The sequence below is a fragment of the Engystomops pustulosus genome, chromosome 6, assembly GCF_040894005.1.
Source record: "Engystomops pustulosus chromosome 6, aEngPut4.maternal, whole genome shotgun sequence".
In the NCBI taxonomy this organism is placed as follows: domain Eukaryota; kingdom Metazoa; phylum Chordata; class Amphibia; order Anura; family Leptodactylidae; genus Engystomops; species Engystomops pustulosus.
Window position 1 is genome coordinate 125,994,742 of NC_092416.1, and position 17,527 is coordinate 126,012,268.

Sequence of the window (17,527 nt, forward strand, 5' to 3'; positions counted from 1 at the left end):
GGACAGGGACCAATTTGGCAAGCTCTGTGCAGTGCTGTGGAATATGTGGGCTCTATATGAATTATTATTAATAATGAATTAATAATAAAGAATTATTATTATTATTCCTAACCCAAACACTTACACACTGTGCTCCTCCTACATTTCAAAAGCTTAAGGGGGGGGGGGGGGTAGACATGACTACAGTAGTACTTGTACTTAGAATGACATAGTGGATCAGTTATAAATAACTTCAATAATAAAAAATAAAATAATAAAAGAGAGATGTCATGCAGGGGTTTATACCACGTAGTTACAAGAGCTGTAGGTGGTCATTTTGGTTAAACCCCACTTTTAGACTCAACTTATATAACCAAAATAATGTAATTTATTTAATATCCAATGAGACATAAATTACACAAGAAGCAGAGATCCATTAAATATTTTTTTTTTATTTAAGCCAGTCATATAGATTTTGTACATTTCAATCATTCATCTCCAGCAGACAGGACTGATCTCCTTCCTGAACGGTATTATCGCCGCCCCGTTACATGCTGGTTAACTTTGCACATCTCTTCTTTGATGTCTTGCCTGCCCATGTAGGCTGTGAATTTTCTCAAATGATGTCAATTTCTAGATCTAGAATTTTTCAAGCCATTTAATGACGAGTGAACGTCATGTATGGAAACTTCTCAGCCACTGGGAACAAAATGAATAAAAAATAAATAATTTTATTCTGACATTCCACATTCTTGTTATACAGATGTGATCCTAAGGGAAGGAATATGCAGCAGGATTAAATGTTAGGAGGTGTGAAAAATGTAAGAGCTATTAAAAGTTATAGTTATGAGAGCTAAATAAATATTACATAGGTACTTTCGCAATTTAATTGTCTATTTCTATCTAGACAGGTAACTTGGCAGGTAGATACTATTGGAAAGTTCAAGCAGCACAACAATGGAAAATCTTTTTGGAAGTGGCTACACACTCCTCCAAGAGGCACTTTTGGAGTGCTGTTTCTTACTTGGAGTTAGGTAGGTAGATATTTTTGAATATTTTTAAATTGGAATAATATTGATTATTTTATCTTTTTACAGTAATCTCCATATTCTGAAACACTCAGGTCTTAATGATGCATATGAACCTATAAAACATTTCATAGTTACCATTTCAGATAGTGGGCTCATTATCTTATAACACATAAGTAGTGTAGAGTTCCTTTTTTCTTATTTTTCTCTTCTCATTTTATCAGGTGGCTGCCATGTCTTCCAGATGCTTCCATTTGCCATTTTGTGTATGGAACGTATCAGCCAGCGTCAATGGTGAAGATTGGTGCTGCGGATACAAACAAATATGTATAAAGAAACTCTCATACATTTGAATCAGGCATTTGCATATTGTATACCAAAAATGTGCCATATCTGAGTGTTCCTATCGATATATAGGTAGAATTGTATTTCCCTGATGCAAAGCTTTAGAGGTGATCATACATCTTCCTTCCCTCCTCAAACATAAAGCTGCTCAGGTTGGTGGGTCTTGTATGTGTTTTCAGTGGTGAAAGCGGAGTAATAAATTACCATGAAATATACCATATTGTATTGGAGGGATTGAGATGCCCACAGATTTTTGACTGATTAAAAAAATTCTTAATTCTGCCCCTGAATTAACAATGCCCCTACTTTATTCTTGATTAAAAAGCTGATATTTTCTCCTAATTATTTATTCATTTGCTCTGATTAAAAATGCTCACATTGGAATCTCTAATAATAGAAAAAGAACATAACCACTGTGCTCTCTAGATAAATGTATCCCCTGCAATAAATTGTCCCTAATCGTAGCCTTACATATCCTATCATATGCTATCCAGAAAAACATGAAAAGGGAAATTTGGAAAATTTGGAATGGTGTTGGAGCTTTCTAGTTTTCCCTACAGCAATATCACCTGGCTCCGATCCTCTTTCAGCCTAGTCAACTATATTCACTTACTAACACCCCTCAGCCAGTCTAATTATAACCAGAATGCCACAGTATTTCGGTTCCATACACCCCATAGAAGTTTATGAGAACGTTTGAAATATGTGTTGCATATGCAAACCAATGTTCCTCCAATTGTCCTGGAGATTGGTATATAACCCCTTCCACACCTATTAAACTAAAATTTTTAATGAAAAACTCTTATCTTGTTAATTTATGAATTTTCTCATTTACCCTCGCCCATACTCCCTTCCCTCCCCTAAACTCTGGGATTAGTGAAAGCAGTCACTAGCCGCCGTATTAAGAGATTTGTGAAATAGAAAAGATTTGATTTCAACTGAATCTACAAAACTAAGGCTCCTTACACACTAACATATGATAACTTGGGCCAGAACCCAGGCTTGCTGTTAGAATAGGGGAGGGGGTGAGCGCTCCTCATCCCTCCCCTCTCCATAGGAAGCAGCTGCACCGTATGTACTGCAAAAGATAGAGCATGTTACCATACTTTACCCGTGCACAATGCACTTCTAAGGGGGTTGTATACTAGCTGCTGTTTGTACGGCTAACTCACATCCATCATAAACTTTCATTGGCCTTATATTCATTCATCTCTAGACATAATTGATTTTGAGAAAGGGGAGCAGCTCAGTGGCACAAGGGACCATGTGTACACCACTAGGACTGCCTTCTGTAGGTCACTGCACTAGACAAACATAGCTATGGCAGATTAAGTATGTGAAATAGCTTAAAGGGGTATTCGCACAAAGACAAGTTAAATGTAAAATGTACTCAGAAGAACAAAATAACACATTCTCTCATTCACTGTTATTAACAATAATACAACATTTCACAGATATAATTCCAACCTGTCTCTATTGGTCCTGGTGTACACAATTTAATTTACCCCTAGACACAACCCTGTAACTTCTGACTTAGGGTCGGGGGCCGCCATCTTAGATTCGTGTGTGACTCTGTGCCTGGAACTACACCTATCTGTAGCACGGAGCTCAGACTGACACATAAACTGATTCACTTCCTTCCAGCAAACAGCCCATGGTGAGGAAAGAGAAGCTGCAAACTACAAACTCCAGGCAGGCAGAGATTTGTAAGAACAGAAATGTAGCAGAGCTGACAGTGTAAAAGTCTGTCAGCCTCTGTCTGTCATGCCTCTGTGTAATAGGCATCTCATGCGTCCCTGATCTGTCTCATCTCTCCTTCTGTGTGTCAGTGTGTTAGTACAATAATAAGCCACAAAACGATTAGATAAGGGGCGGAGGACTGTAGGGGGTGGGTTTCAAGCCCTCTGGAAGGCCTTTGCGGCTTGGCCCTTTACTCCTCCCATGTGAGGTCACCGGAGGCGTTTTTTTGGGGCGGGCACACGTGGAGGGGGCCTCTTTCCTTCTGCCCCTGGACCGAAGAGGCAAAAAGTCTCCATCCCACTCTGCCCTCGGATTTATTTATTTTCAGCTTTCCTTTCCTCGTCTCTGGCTGTTTCCTTCTGTTTTCCTACAGAATTCACTTTGAAGGTGGAATTTACACAGGCCCTAAGCTGCCCACAAGCCGGCTACCTATCAAGTTGTGAAATGTTTAAGTTTATAATGTTATTTAATCATTTATCTTTTCCTGTTAATAAATGCCGTGACCTTCCCACATTACTAAAACATTTGGTAGGTTGGGTTTTAGGTACAGGGTCAAGTACCAGATTTAAGGTTAGGGTTTATCAATCCCTACAGTCTGTCAGAAGCTAAATTAAAGTATATTTACACTTGTACCCTGATAATCTAACCACACTGTCACCCAACAGAACTAGATAGATCATAATGTGTCTGCTTAGAGAGTCACCCTTAAATTTTGCACTGACCATCACTGAGTGATAGAAACTAAAACAGTAACAAAACTGAGTAAAATTGTAAGGGGTTAAAAGTGAGGGGTTAAAATGATCTTGTAAATATCACTAGGGGATTGAGATGCTTCGTGGGGAAAACCCCTTTAACTATCATGAAGCTTCTTTCCCCCATCTACTGTATAAGAAGCATATTATTTATAGAATTTGTTGAGTTCTCATTTCACTGGGAAACCTGATCGTTTTATTTAATTATTCGATAATATTCTTCACAATTGCAGTTTTATGTAATTTGATATATGTATAAATCTAAATTACTACTATTAATATTGTAAACTAATAATGCTATACAGTACTAGTATTTGTATTGTTTAATTTTAAAAAATCTCTAAAATAAGAGAAAAAATTAATAAAATAGTAATTTGTTTATAGATCAGATTGGATATTTATAATACTACAAAGTAATAAAAATATAATAACAATAAAGCCTCATTCACACGAAAGTAATGGGGACCGATATGTGGCCGCACGTCTATCTCCATTGACATCTATGGTGCCTCGTCACCGTGCAGTTAGCGAACGTTGCCTCACCGCACGGTTACAGTGCATGGTGAAATATAGAACATGTCCTATATTTCGCCGTGTTCCAGCTGCTCTGACTGCTCTGCGATGCTGTATGGAATGAGGAGGGGTGAGCAGCTCTCATCCCTCTTGCTCTCCAGCGCACTGACATGTGCCCTCCTGGCCGTGCACACATTCGTTTGAATGTACTCTAAGGCTTAGTTCACTCAACCGTCAGCATTTCCGTTTATCTCCGATAAAAATAAAAAATTAAAAAATGGATGATAAATAAATGAAAAACATGTCAGTTACATGACATGACAAATCATTGAACTATATCTCATGTATATCTAGTTCTTCTATCCATCTATTTATCTGACCAGTGCAGGCAAACAACCCCAGATGTTCCCGTGTGTGTGTAATATATCTATATATATATATATCTATATCTATATATATATATATATATATATATATATATATTTATATGTGTATATATATATTTATATGTGTGTATATATATATATATATATATATATATCCTAAAAATTTAAGAAAACTGAAAATAACTAAAAAAATAATTATATAAGAATTCATATGTGTGAATATGTATATTATATTATCATATGATCACATAATATTGCTTTAAGATGAAGAAGTTGTTGATTTTATGTTTGTGCTGTATTTTAGACCAAATTAATGTTACTAGATCAAAATATACAGATTTGTCCAGCTTTGTGCATCGCTGCGTAATCTGTGAGCGCTATATAAACAAAGAAATTAATTAATTATTGAAAAAAATTAATAAATTGAAAATTTTTCATATAAATGTTACGATTACTGTTTAGTATTATGAGGCAGGAAGAGTTCTCTTTTTATCTTTTTATAGCTTTAAAAGTAGTTCATTGCTTCACCTGAAAAATAGGCTTCTAAGAGAGAGCCTTTCTTTCATTCATCATCACCCATGTCCATCTCACCATGTGCTATGTGTCACACATGACATGGAGGTATGGCCCAAAGCAACCTATCGGATTGCAGGTCTCATTTTTCTTGCCCTACCTCACTTTCTACTGAACTACTTTTACTACAATTTTACAGAAAAAAGCTTAGATACACAGCTTTTCAAACAAAATGACACATAATAGGCTTAGATACTCTAGCTGTGAAACAGGAACTCACATCATATTCTTGGATACACTAGGCATCCCAAATAATAAGTGCTGACACAACAGTAGAGCAGATAGTATGAGAGGCTTAGATACTTTAAGCCATTAAATATGATACAATTAGATACATCGATTAAGCAAACTGTTTCACACATAAGCAGCTATGCAAACAGGATTGTACATGATAGACTTGGCACATTTAACCTCATACAATAGGCTCAAATGCACAAGATAAGCAATACATTAAACCAATAGCTGTGCATACTCCGTGTCACATTCCTACATACAGTCTGCTCTCAGCAGCCATTTTAAAAATGCAGGCTCTGTAGCATCACTTTGGCAGCCTGTGCCAATCGCTGAAACATGAGGAGGACAGCCATTTTGTGAGCTGAATTGCAGCTGCTAAAAACAGGGTCCTACCCAATACTAGAAATCAAAACAATCACATGACAAGTGACCTGATTTTGTGAAGCAATATTAATGAGACTGCAGCTCCTAATAAACCACTACAAATTGATAGCTAAACACAATCCTGCCATTCCCTAGAAATTGGGACTGATGCACACAGCCAAGCAGCCATTTTGAGAGCTTAGTGGATAGGAATGAGAACATGGCCTACAAATGTCCCTGAGGCCTGTACCCTACTGAATATTGTAATTATATACTATATATCTACATTTATCTTATTTTTACCATAAATGACATGTATCTCTATAAGGCAAATATAGTGTTGGGGTGTATGTTGGCCCCTCAAACTTGGTAGCTTTTAGATCCCTCTCTTGGCATTCACCGCGTGCCTTAATTGTATAGACATTAAATCAAGGTCCGCTGTGAACACGCAGAGTATAGATCCATTTTATCATGGATAAGAGGTTCAATTGGGCTGTGAATGTGTACTTCAGGAATGAACAGATGTAGCAGAGGTGAATTTGTTATGTAGGGTAAGATGCATAGGTATCCAATCACTAGCCCATTATTTTGCTATAGAAGGGAGATTTCTCCATGTGCAAATTATTCCTACTCAAAAATGTTATTAGTAATCATGAATAATAAGAACATTTCATCAAGGCAGCCATACATTGTTAGAGGAAGAGATGCAGTCCTGTGTAAAACCACAAATAACATAGAAATACTGAACATATGAACTGAAGTTGTTATGTCTGATATGACTATATCCTAGAACGAACACTCAAGTTGTATTGATGATTGCAGTTTTAAAGCAATCCCGAAATTTATAGCAGAGGGGAATCTATCACAACTCTACGCGTTTATGCATGTGTTTTTGCATCTAACAAGTCACGTGTCTGTAATTGCGCAATTTTCTTAACTGGAAATGGCGCAAGTCTATAATTATGGGTTTGTGACTTTTAGGCACAAAAATAAGCAGGACAAACCTGTCAGAGTTGTGATAAATCCCCTTCATTGTTCTATTACCGCTAAAGCAGAATGGTTTGTCTCTTACAATGATGAGAACTCCACATTAATTTACTACTGGAAACCATAATAAATATATTGCATCAGACTTGGGAAATGATATCATGGGGTTCTACAAGGTCGCTCCCTATGGATTATACTGGATGAGATCACATAGGGCCAGCTCACATCTCTGTCAGTTTTTGCATAAGCTAAGGGTAGGTATGGAAACTTTACAGAGATCAGGTGTAGTGGAAGCATTTGCATCTATTCTGGGTGTTCACCATTCCTTTGTTAATTTATGCAAAAACATGATGTAATATCTCTTATAGCAACTAGTCCATGAAAAATATTAGAAGGAACACAGAAGGTCAGAAATTAATGGGCAATATATATGGTTTGGAGAACACACTCTGTACCCCGTAAAAAGATAGAACATGTCCTATCTTTCCTCGGCATATGGCGCCATGCGCCATATACCTCTAAGGAGAAGGGCGGGGGTGAGCAGCCCTCCACCCTCTCCTCCTCTCCCCGCGCGCCGCCATGTGACAGTGTGAATGTGCCCTTAGGCTACATTCACACGAACATGTGCAATAGGCCATATATACTGGTACTCTACGTCGGAATTCTTTTCACTGGGCCATAGGGCTTTCCGTATTGTGCACTGTACCATACCGTTTTTAAGCCATATAAAAATATAGAGCATGTCCTATTTTCTTATGTATTTGCGTCTGTACGCCCCATAGAAGTCAATGGGAATGTATTAAATATGGGTTTCATAAGGTTGTGCAGTATCCAGAACCAGTGGGAGGTGCATTACGTCAGCCAGCCAATAGTTACCCATCCATTCATCATTTTCCAGCCCACTGTATTTTATACTGATATGGTACTATACGTGCACATACGGATGAAAAACATCACGTATATACGGTCACATTCAGATTCATACAGCACAGAAATACAGGACTGGAGAAATCTCCATGTTTGTGTGAATGTAGCCTTAGAGGCAGGTTAGGGAAGAAACATATAGTCCATGATAGATAGACAGACAGAACAAGAGTCTTGAGGAAAGGAAAGCACAATAAACCGTTGATGGGATAATATGGAGATAAAACGGCACTCCAGTGGAGAACAATGGTTTCAATCTATGTTTAATGCAAGGTTTCGGCTCATAGAGGGCTTGAAAAAGGTTCTCCATGAGCCGAAATGTTGCATTGAACCACTACTTTTAACTGGCTCTAACAGGTATATATATCTGCATATTAGATACATATACCAATTTCCCTTCTGTATACTGTACTCTGTACTTGAAAATACTTTGTGTAATACTTTGTGTATGAAGCTTTATGTGACCAGCAGTGATTTATGAGTAGAGTAGAACTTGTCCTCAGGAGCTATGCTAGGCAATAATGTATATGCATAATATGAGGAATAATGGAATCAGGAAGGAAAAACTAGGGATTAGAAAACTAGCAGAAAACATACCATTGCATGTTAGAGCTGGGCAAAAGAAGGCTATAGAAATGTTAGATTGACAGCATTAAGGCAATTAGTAGAGTATAGAAGCATAAAATGGAGTGGAACTTGTATACAGAAACAAGCAATGCTCAAGAGAACATGAAGTAGAATATACATGCAGGTGGGGCAGAACAGAATGCTAAAAGTAGAGAAGTATATTCTGCAGAAGAAAATGGGCATTCTAGGAGAGGCGAACATAGAGGTCAGTTAGACAGGCCAGAAGCTACATCGTAGTGGCATGCTGGACAAGATAAAGCTGCCGTATATATGTATGGAGGCAGGAGAAAATATATAGGGGCACATTTACTAAAAACAGTGCAAACTACACTACGTGCAGTTTTCCTGTGTAGTGTGCAGAGGGCGCCACTTGCAGTTGTGTAGACAGGTAAGGCATGCCAAGTAGGGGGAGTAAGTATTACTGGTACGCTAAGTAGGAGGAAACATCCAGTATAGTACAGAGGCTTGCAAGGTGGTAAGGAACATACTGTAGAGTACAGAACCATGCAAGGAAGGAGGGAGAAAACTACAGAACCATGCAAGGTAGGAGGGAACATATAGTAAAGTACAGAACCATGCAAGATAGGAGGGAACAAGCAGTAGAGAACAGAGCCATGCATGGTAAGAGGGAACAGGCAGTACAGAGGTATACTAGGTTGGAGAGGGCATGTGATAGAGTACGGAGGCATGCTAGGTAAGAGGGAACATGGCGTATAGAGGCATGCTAGGTTGGAGAGAGCATGCTAGGTAAGAGGGAACAGGCAGTAGAGTATAGAGTGATGCTAGTTTGGAGAGAGCATGCTAGGTAAGAGGGAACATGCAGTAGAGTACAGAGGCATGCTAGGTAAGAGGGAACAGGCAGTAGAGTACAGAGGCATGCTAGGTAAGAGGGAACATGCAGTATAGAGGCATGCTAGCAAAGAGGGAACATAGCGTATAGAGGCATGCTAGGTTGGAGAGAGCATGCTAGGTAAGAGGGAACATGCAGTAGAGTACAGAGCCATGCTAGGTAAGAGGGAACATGCAGTACAGAGGCATGCTAGGTAAGAGGGAACATGCAGTACAGAGGCATGCTAGATAAGGGGGAACGTGCAATATAGATGTATACTAGGTTGGAGAGAGCATGTGATAGCATACAAAGGTATGCTAGATAGGAGGGAACATGCAGTAGGGCCGTGATGGCAAACCTTTAAGACACCGAGTGCCCAAACTACATCCAAAACCCACATATTTTTCGCAAAGTGCCGATGCCACAATTTAAACAGTAACTTATTACTACTTGCTGTGTCACTTGTTTAAATTGTATAGGCACCTGAGGACACAGATACAGTACAAAGAAGGAGAAAAAGCTTTGGTTATCATTGTAGCTTCCTTCTAGGGTCCTCGGCTGCCTGGGACTGCATGACGCCTTGAGCCCTGTCTGGCGAAGTCTGTGGTGGGGTGATGGCACAGGTGCCCATAGAGAGGGCTCTGAGTGCCACCTCTGGCACCCGTGCCATAGGTTCGCCACCACTGCAGTAGGGTATGAAGGCATGCTATGATAGGTAGGAAGGAGTATATAGTAGAGTACATAGCCATGCAAAGTAGGAGGGATCATCCAGTAGAATACAGAGGTATATTAGGCAAGAGGTGCAGTAATTTACAGATGCATACTACATAGGAAGAAACATGTCAGTGAGTACAAAGGGTAGAATACAGTATAGTACAGTGACATGCTAGATTTGAGGGAACATGCAGGAGAAAACAGATGCGTTCTAGGTAGGAGGAAACATGCCACAAATCGCAGAGGCCTACCAAGGAGCAGAGTATCGTAGTGAGAAATAAGAATGAGACAGGTTTGGCAGCAGGGTTTGTAATTTATTAGGCAGTATTGTGCACATATGATAGGATTTAGATAATAAAGGCCGGATGCAAGCAATTGAGGGCAAAGACCTAACAAGAGCTTGCAGTAGAAACACATTTGTAAAGTAGTTTTTTCATATGTGAAGAGGGCAGAGAAAAATTTTTTAGAAAAGCACCAATACAGGATCAGCAGGAGAAAAGAGAAAATAGATACTTTGGGATTGGGCACAAATGTTGTGTATAATTGCTTAAGGTGTCGTGCCCACGCAGGATGGTACACCAAGTGTGTGCTAAAGACAAGATGGACAGCAAAGGACAAAGTATATAAAGTACACAGGATACAAAGGAATCTTCAATATTATAAAGTCAAGGAATGGTAAAAAGTCCAAAATACACAACAAAAATGTTTTAGGCAATGTTTACCTAAATTTCCCAGGAGGAAGGATATCAATTTCATGCTAGGTGCCAAAGAGGAAATAGTATAGGAGATTTCAGAATCTGAGTAATTCCTGATCGGAAGTACTAGGAAATGTAGGATATAAGGTCATGGAAATATTGGTATTAGTAAGTATCTTATAGGGCATATAAGTGTGATACGTATGCATGGGCCTATTAAAGAAATTGAAAATGAGGATCCTTATTATAGAACAGAGGCAGACAAATAGGACGGTAGGTAAAAAGAAGACTTAATTTAGAGGTCAGTGCACTGCTTCGACTTCACTAATCAGAAATAGAATGGAATGTGCTCAGCCGGAATTTATAAGAAGGACTGTACAGTAAATGTTTATGTCAGGCATCGGGGCGCAGTGCAGTAGGTGCACATATCAAGCAGCAGGGGGCAGTACTGTGTATGCAAATATGAGTCTGCAGATGCAGTACATATCAAAAACAAATTAGGCAGGAGGTTGTATAAGAGAGATAGAACATGCAGGGAAGGCCTCACAGTGCAGCACACCATCACTAACATCATGTGAAGTAAACCATACCCTCACATTATTTGATGGATACATGCATTTTATAATAAAGCCTATAAGACTCCGCTTTGCTCCATCACACATATATAAAGCTTAAAGCCATGTAAATGGCTAAAAGGATGAGATGATAGGTAATATGCTAAGCTAATTTATATGGTTATGTGGTAGCATGAAGCAAGACTTGCATGCATGTGGACTGTAAGATCTCCAAATGAATGAAAATTTTCCAAAGAAGAAATATTGTAAAGAGAATATTATAGGATAAGGCATAGTAGGCACTGAAGACCTCAACCTAAATTACAAGGACATGATGTGTCCTAGATTACTGAGTACTAATACTTATAATAATAATGGAACCTATGATGGGCTTGGAACATAGTAGCCAGAAGACAAGCATAGATAGCCTTGGTCAAATTATTACAGATCATGACCAGGGGATTATAAAGGAGAGGGCACATCTCTGTGAATTACAAGATATTCAGCATGATAGAGAGTATAGGATCTAGGCTCAAAAGGACAGGGCACTGAATAAGACAATGACTGCAGTATAAACAATCAAAGCCCAAAGCAACACATGCATAGTGGGCAGAATAACACATGGTATACATAACAGGCATCAGTGGGACTGGGAAGCAAGGTGCAGATGTACAACAGGATGGGAATATATTAGTCAGGAAAGGGCTCATGAAAGGTTGGATAGGGACCAGAGTAGTTGACAACATCCCAAGCAGGGTAGAAAATGTAGGCGAGATACAAGCTATAGGGTAGATTGATATATAGTTCGAAATCGAGGAAATGAGTATTACTAAGTGTAGATGTCACAAATATTAAGTAGTGCAAGATATACAGGGGTCTACTATACCACAAGGGGTAATGGGGGATGCTGAGTGATGACCAGATTCAGAAATAGTAAAAGGATTGGATAACCAATGGGTCTATTATTGTGGAGAATGCTGAAGCACAAGAAGGGTCAAAAAGACAAGAGGGGTGGAAAACCTTCATCCTTTGTTGTCCGAATCCTGACTGCTTTATCTTCTCCTTCAGCCCTCTGAGATGGTGACCACCTTCAGCACATAAATCCATTGAAGGCACAGGAGGCTGCTTCTTCATCCTTGAGAAGACAGATCAGGGTCTGGGCTTACTCATCCTCTCCTCAGCATCTTCCTCCTCCTCCTCCTTGCTTCTGTCGTCTAAGCAGCTTCTCTATAAAGAGGCTGGGATGGGGGCTGGGAGAATGTATCCCTCTGCTCCTGATCCTCCTTCCAGTGGGGGTCTGGGGTCTGCTCCTGGACCTGATCTGATCCTGTCTATGGGATTACAGCTCTCTCTGCCCATCCAGCCTTCCACCCTTCCACCCCCTGAACATCTAGTGATTGACTCCTGCAAGAGGATTACAGCAGACTCGATGACGTTACCACCATTCCCCAAATCCCATCAGTGAGATGTGTCCTTGAGACAAGGGGGGCTGATAGTGCAGGCCACCCCAGCACCCTGCCTCAACATGCTGCCTGTCATCCATATATTGTCCCTGTGGCCAGGACCTTATTTGTATTGGCCATCTGTCTGCAGATTATACAAGTCCCATCCAGTGAGCAGGTATAGGCTAAAGATGCCTGCACAATGACCTGACAGCATCAGTCCCCTATAGCTATATGTGAGCTTTATATAGATACACCTAGTAAACATGTGAAGCATGATATAATATCACTATACCATGTACATGCTATAGAAAGGTCAGTTTGTAATGTCTGTGACACATCTATGCCACATCATTATGCACATGTAGAATACACTAAAAGGCACACAGACATTATATATAGAGACAGAGATAAAAGATACACACATACATAAGCACATAGACATATAAATGTATGTACTTTATTTGCACTATATTATAAGCTTTCATCATTGAAGCTTAATGTGTGGACTGTGTGTATGCCTCCCTTCCTCTTCTATATATATGTAGTTTAGCATTGTAAATGTTATGTTGTCAGCTTGAACCCGTAACACATTTTATGTACTGGTAGAGGCACACAACAATATGTATGGCAGCTAGATTCTTCTTTTAAATGTTGGATGTATATTACTTTCTATTAGGCTTATTTGACACTTCTATTCCTTCCCTCCGTTAAAAAAGTAAAGAATGGAAGTTTAAAGGAGGTTTAACGTATATCAATTAAAAATCCCATTGACATCAATGTAAATTTTATGTCCTCCATTATGGTCTGTTTAGGCAGGGATCTGTTCTCCATGCGTTTTTTGGACAGAAAAAAAAATTAAGGAGGCTGCAGTATTTTTCCTCTGTTTGAAAAAAAAAACGCAAGGATAACGGTTCCATGCCATACTGGCCATTATGGATGACATAAAATTTACATTGATGTCAATGGAATTTTTAATTGATATGCTAAAACCTCAGTTAAACCTTCATTCTTCACTTTTTAAACTACCGTTCAAACCTCCATTATCTCCATTTTAAAAAAAAGTAAAAAATGCGGGTTAAAGATATCCGTTAAAAATCCCATTGACATCAATATAAATTTTATGTCATCCGTTATGGTCAGTTTGACAAGCATCCCTTATTCATGGGGTTTTTTTGAAGCGGAGGAAAAGTACCACAGCCTCCCTCATTTTTTCTGTCCAAAAACTGCATGGAAAACGGATACCTGCCTTAACAGAACATAACGGATGAAGTAAAATTTACATTGATATCAATGGGATTTTTAATTGATACCTCAAACCCCCAGTTTTTTTTACTTTTTTAACGGAGGTAAGGAACAAGGTTTGAAGGGTTGGATATCATTAGATATCATATGGGTGTAAATAACTATAACGATCTATATATAGATCTTTATACGTGTTTATATAACACTTTATCAATATATATATATATATATATATATATATATATATATATACAGTAAGCAATATGTGTTTTTACAGTTTTATCTGTTTATATGTACAGTAAGTATGTATCAATGTATGTATGTGTATGTTACCATGTTACCAGGTATCACTTTAAACATATGGCTGCGTATCGGAATAAATATATAACATATATATATATATATATATATATATATATATATATATATATATTTAAAAAAAAAATATATATATATATATATACATATATATATATTATAGTATAACTGCATGTATATGTGTGTGTGTCTACGTAGTTTTGTATCAGTATATATTTTAATCAGTATAGTTTAGTATGTTAGTATGTATCAGTTTATTTCCCTTGCCAATCTAGGTTACCAGCAGTATATTTTTATACCATCAACCTTCTATGTCTTTGTCTTCTATATGTAGCAATGTACATAGACACTTAACTATGAAAAGATTTATATACTTCTGTAAGAGCTACAGCAGGATATATCAGTGTGTGCATCTATATACGGCTGTATCAGTAAATATCTGATAACAAAAGTGGATGTAATTATGTACTATATACACACAAATATTTAACAGTATATATATATATATATATATATATATATATATATATATATATATATGCTACTTTTCTGTATGTCTTTTCTATATGTCTTTACCATTGTGTACTATCATTTTTTTAAATGTGTTTATGTTAATGTACATTGTTTTGTATATTTTAGTAATATTTTATCCATTTCAACAGGAAACAATATTAAAATTGTAGGTCTGAGCTCTGCAGCTCCATCCTGCTCATCTTCTGTATGTAGAATACACTGAGGCTTTACCTGTCTCTAGACATGGCCATATACATAGTTTGTAAAATCGCATCTGATTTTCAGAGCACATAGTACAGATATTTATAAATCCTGTAAATCAGGATCCAGAAATGTCCAACTTAATGGCTAGTATAAGGATATCACTCCCATTTTTTATATAGTACCAGAATGATAATAGCCGGCCACAAGATGTTCAATCTAGGCGGATACTCATAATCCTATATCGATTACGATATACATAGACTTAAAACACTATATTCTTCTATCCAATGTAGTGAAAAGCAGTAGGACTTTAGGCATACACTAGGAGGAGAGGGGACTATTATAGCATTATGGCTTATAATACACATGAGGCAGATTTCTGCTTTTATCTTCTGGATCAGGTCCCCAGGGGCTGTTCCTAAACCATTATTAAAATAAAACCCCAAAAGCAGAGAGAATAATTCCACCTATATATTCCATATGCTTGTACACCACTGGAATTTACCCAGAGACAGAAAGAGTTGATGGATATAAAGAACATAAGGTAGAAAGAAGACTGACACTATGTACAGTTATATATAGACCACTCATACTGGGGGGGGGGGCTATGGCTGTATTGGGGTGGGGGGTGAATAAGAACAGTGGCCACACTATACACTTAGATTACAATTAGATTGTCCACAGGTCCACGAATCATTCATTGTCCTATTTCCTAACCCCTGGCCTCATGCTTTGGTCTATTTTAATCTGTGGAACAACCAAATAATGCACATTGTGATGTAATTTGCTCTATGTTCCCTATAATCTCTTCATCCACCCCTTCCAATACTATTAATATCATCTTCCTCATGTTTCAATGAAGGTAGCCTTACAGTCTCATCACTGACAAAGACACATCCTGCCTTTAAAATATACCCAAGAATAAACTTATGAAGGTTTAAAGTAAGACCTCTACTAGACATCCATACTAACATCATGGCCCCTATAGACTTTGACAAACGTGTACCCCCACCCCTCCCGCACTCACACTCTACTCCTCAAGTCTATCTATGAAGTCTTCCCCTCCCCTGGTTTACATTAAGAAGATGCCCCTTGTTTCTGAAGAGCTCCCCCCAGTACACAACAAGCGCCTTCTTTTGAAGACTTCACAAACTTCAAAAGAGGTGGCTCATAATCACCAGCAAAGAGTTCCTTCCAGCATATCCCCCTCCATCACCAAACATGGACCATCCTCTACACCTGCTAGACAAGAACTTACTGTATTCCAGAGGGTGGGGTAGGCTCCCATAGTATCCACTTCAGCTGCTTGTAAGAAATGAAGACCCTAAGTGATGTGGAGGGCAAGGTGTAAGAACAGCATCACCAGTGTATAAGCTGCTTGTGCCCCTTGTCCTGTAAGGCCTGGCCTCTGCATCTTCTAAAGGACAAGGAGAGGAAGGGGCAGGGAAGGAGGAGAGGGAGGAGAAGTGGAAGGAGGGTACATCCATCGGTGATTTGCAATCAGATTTATACCCATTCATTCTTCCTTCTAACGGACAACAAACCTACAGAAGGGGGAGGGTGGCTGCAGTCCCCTCCTCACGCCCCCAATCTTAAAACCTCACAAAGAATGCATCCAGGACTGATACAAACTAGAGGCCCTCAAAGCTGCTTCTGTGGAGTAACCTGCTGTGGGGGAACAAAGGGGTTAATGTGCCCAGTGCAATATGTGTTTGTTAACCCGTGCGAAACTGAGCAGCTAGTGCAAAGGAAGGCAAGCACGCAAAGAGTTAAACTATAATGATGTATGGAATATTTAGGGGACTGGAAGCTTCCTGCAACTCGTCCCCATATGCTGCTCTAGGAGGCAGAATATCTAGATTTATTACTGGGATAGCCTCACTGACATATCTAGGAAAATGAGGAAAGATATGTATATACCGTACATATATAACAGAAGGAGGTGGTGGTGCTTTACTGACAAGTCCTTCACCTTTAACTTCAGCAAACCTACCGATTCGTTTTTAATTTAAAGATAGATAAACAGATACTAGATGTAATGGATGACATATAGATAACAGATAGATGATAGATGTTATTCATAATTATAATAGAGTAGTGAAAATAATGAAGATTATTTATACATGATTATAAAATCGTTTAACAAACTCAGCTATAAGACTCTCCCAGTATGACACATATTCCTTTCCTGAGGTGACCAGTCCTTCCCCTTCCATGGTGACCAGGACACTGTGTGGGTCCCTTGGTAGTGTAATGGTATGGAGTGAGCTTGATTATAAAGATTTCTATCTATCTCTAATATCAGTGTATACATGTATGTATCTATCTGTCAATTAATCATAAGATATGGGTGTTTTATGGATAAGACGCAGGCTGTTATAGGCTGGAAATATATGGGGTGCAGTCCCCCCACCCTCTAGCCTCCGCATTGTTCATCATGAGGCTGGGCAGTTGGGCTAGCAATTCTGGGTTCCCAGGCAAATCACACCAATTTCTGCGATGATGCTGGAAGTCCATGCAGAACCAGCAGGGGTCCTGGGGGCTCAGTCACCCGTGTGACAG

General features: G+C 38.8%; 1 long non-coding RNA gene across 2 annotated transcripts; it reads right to left on the reverse strand.

The window, feature by feature from the left end:
* Nucleotides 1-411: 411 nt before the first annotated feature.
* Nucleotides 412-16,461, reverse strand: LOC140064237 (uncharacterized). Of its 2 annotated transcripts, XR_011847731.1 has the most exons (4): nt 16,224-16,461; nt 12,264-12,378; nt 1,146-1,314; nt 412-678 (listed from the first exon to the last, which is right to left on the reverse strand). It is a non-coding gene; the product is annotated as an uncharacterized lncRNA (long non-coding RNA). The 2 variants fall into 2 exon arrangements; XR_011847730.1 differs by lacking the exon at nt 16,224-16,461 and having other exon boundaries at nt 12,264-12,639.
* Between the last annotated feature and the right edge of the window lie 1,066 nt (nt 16,462-17,527).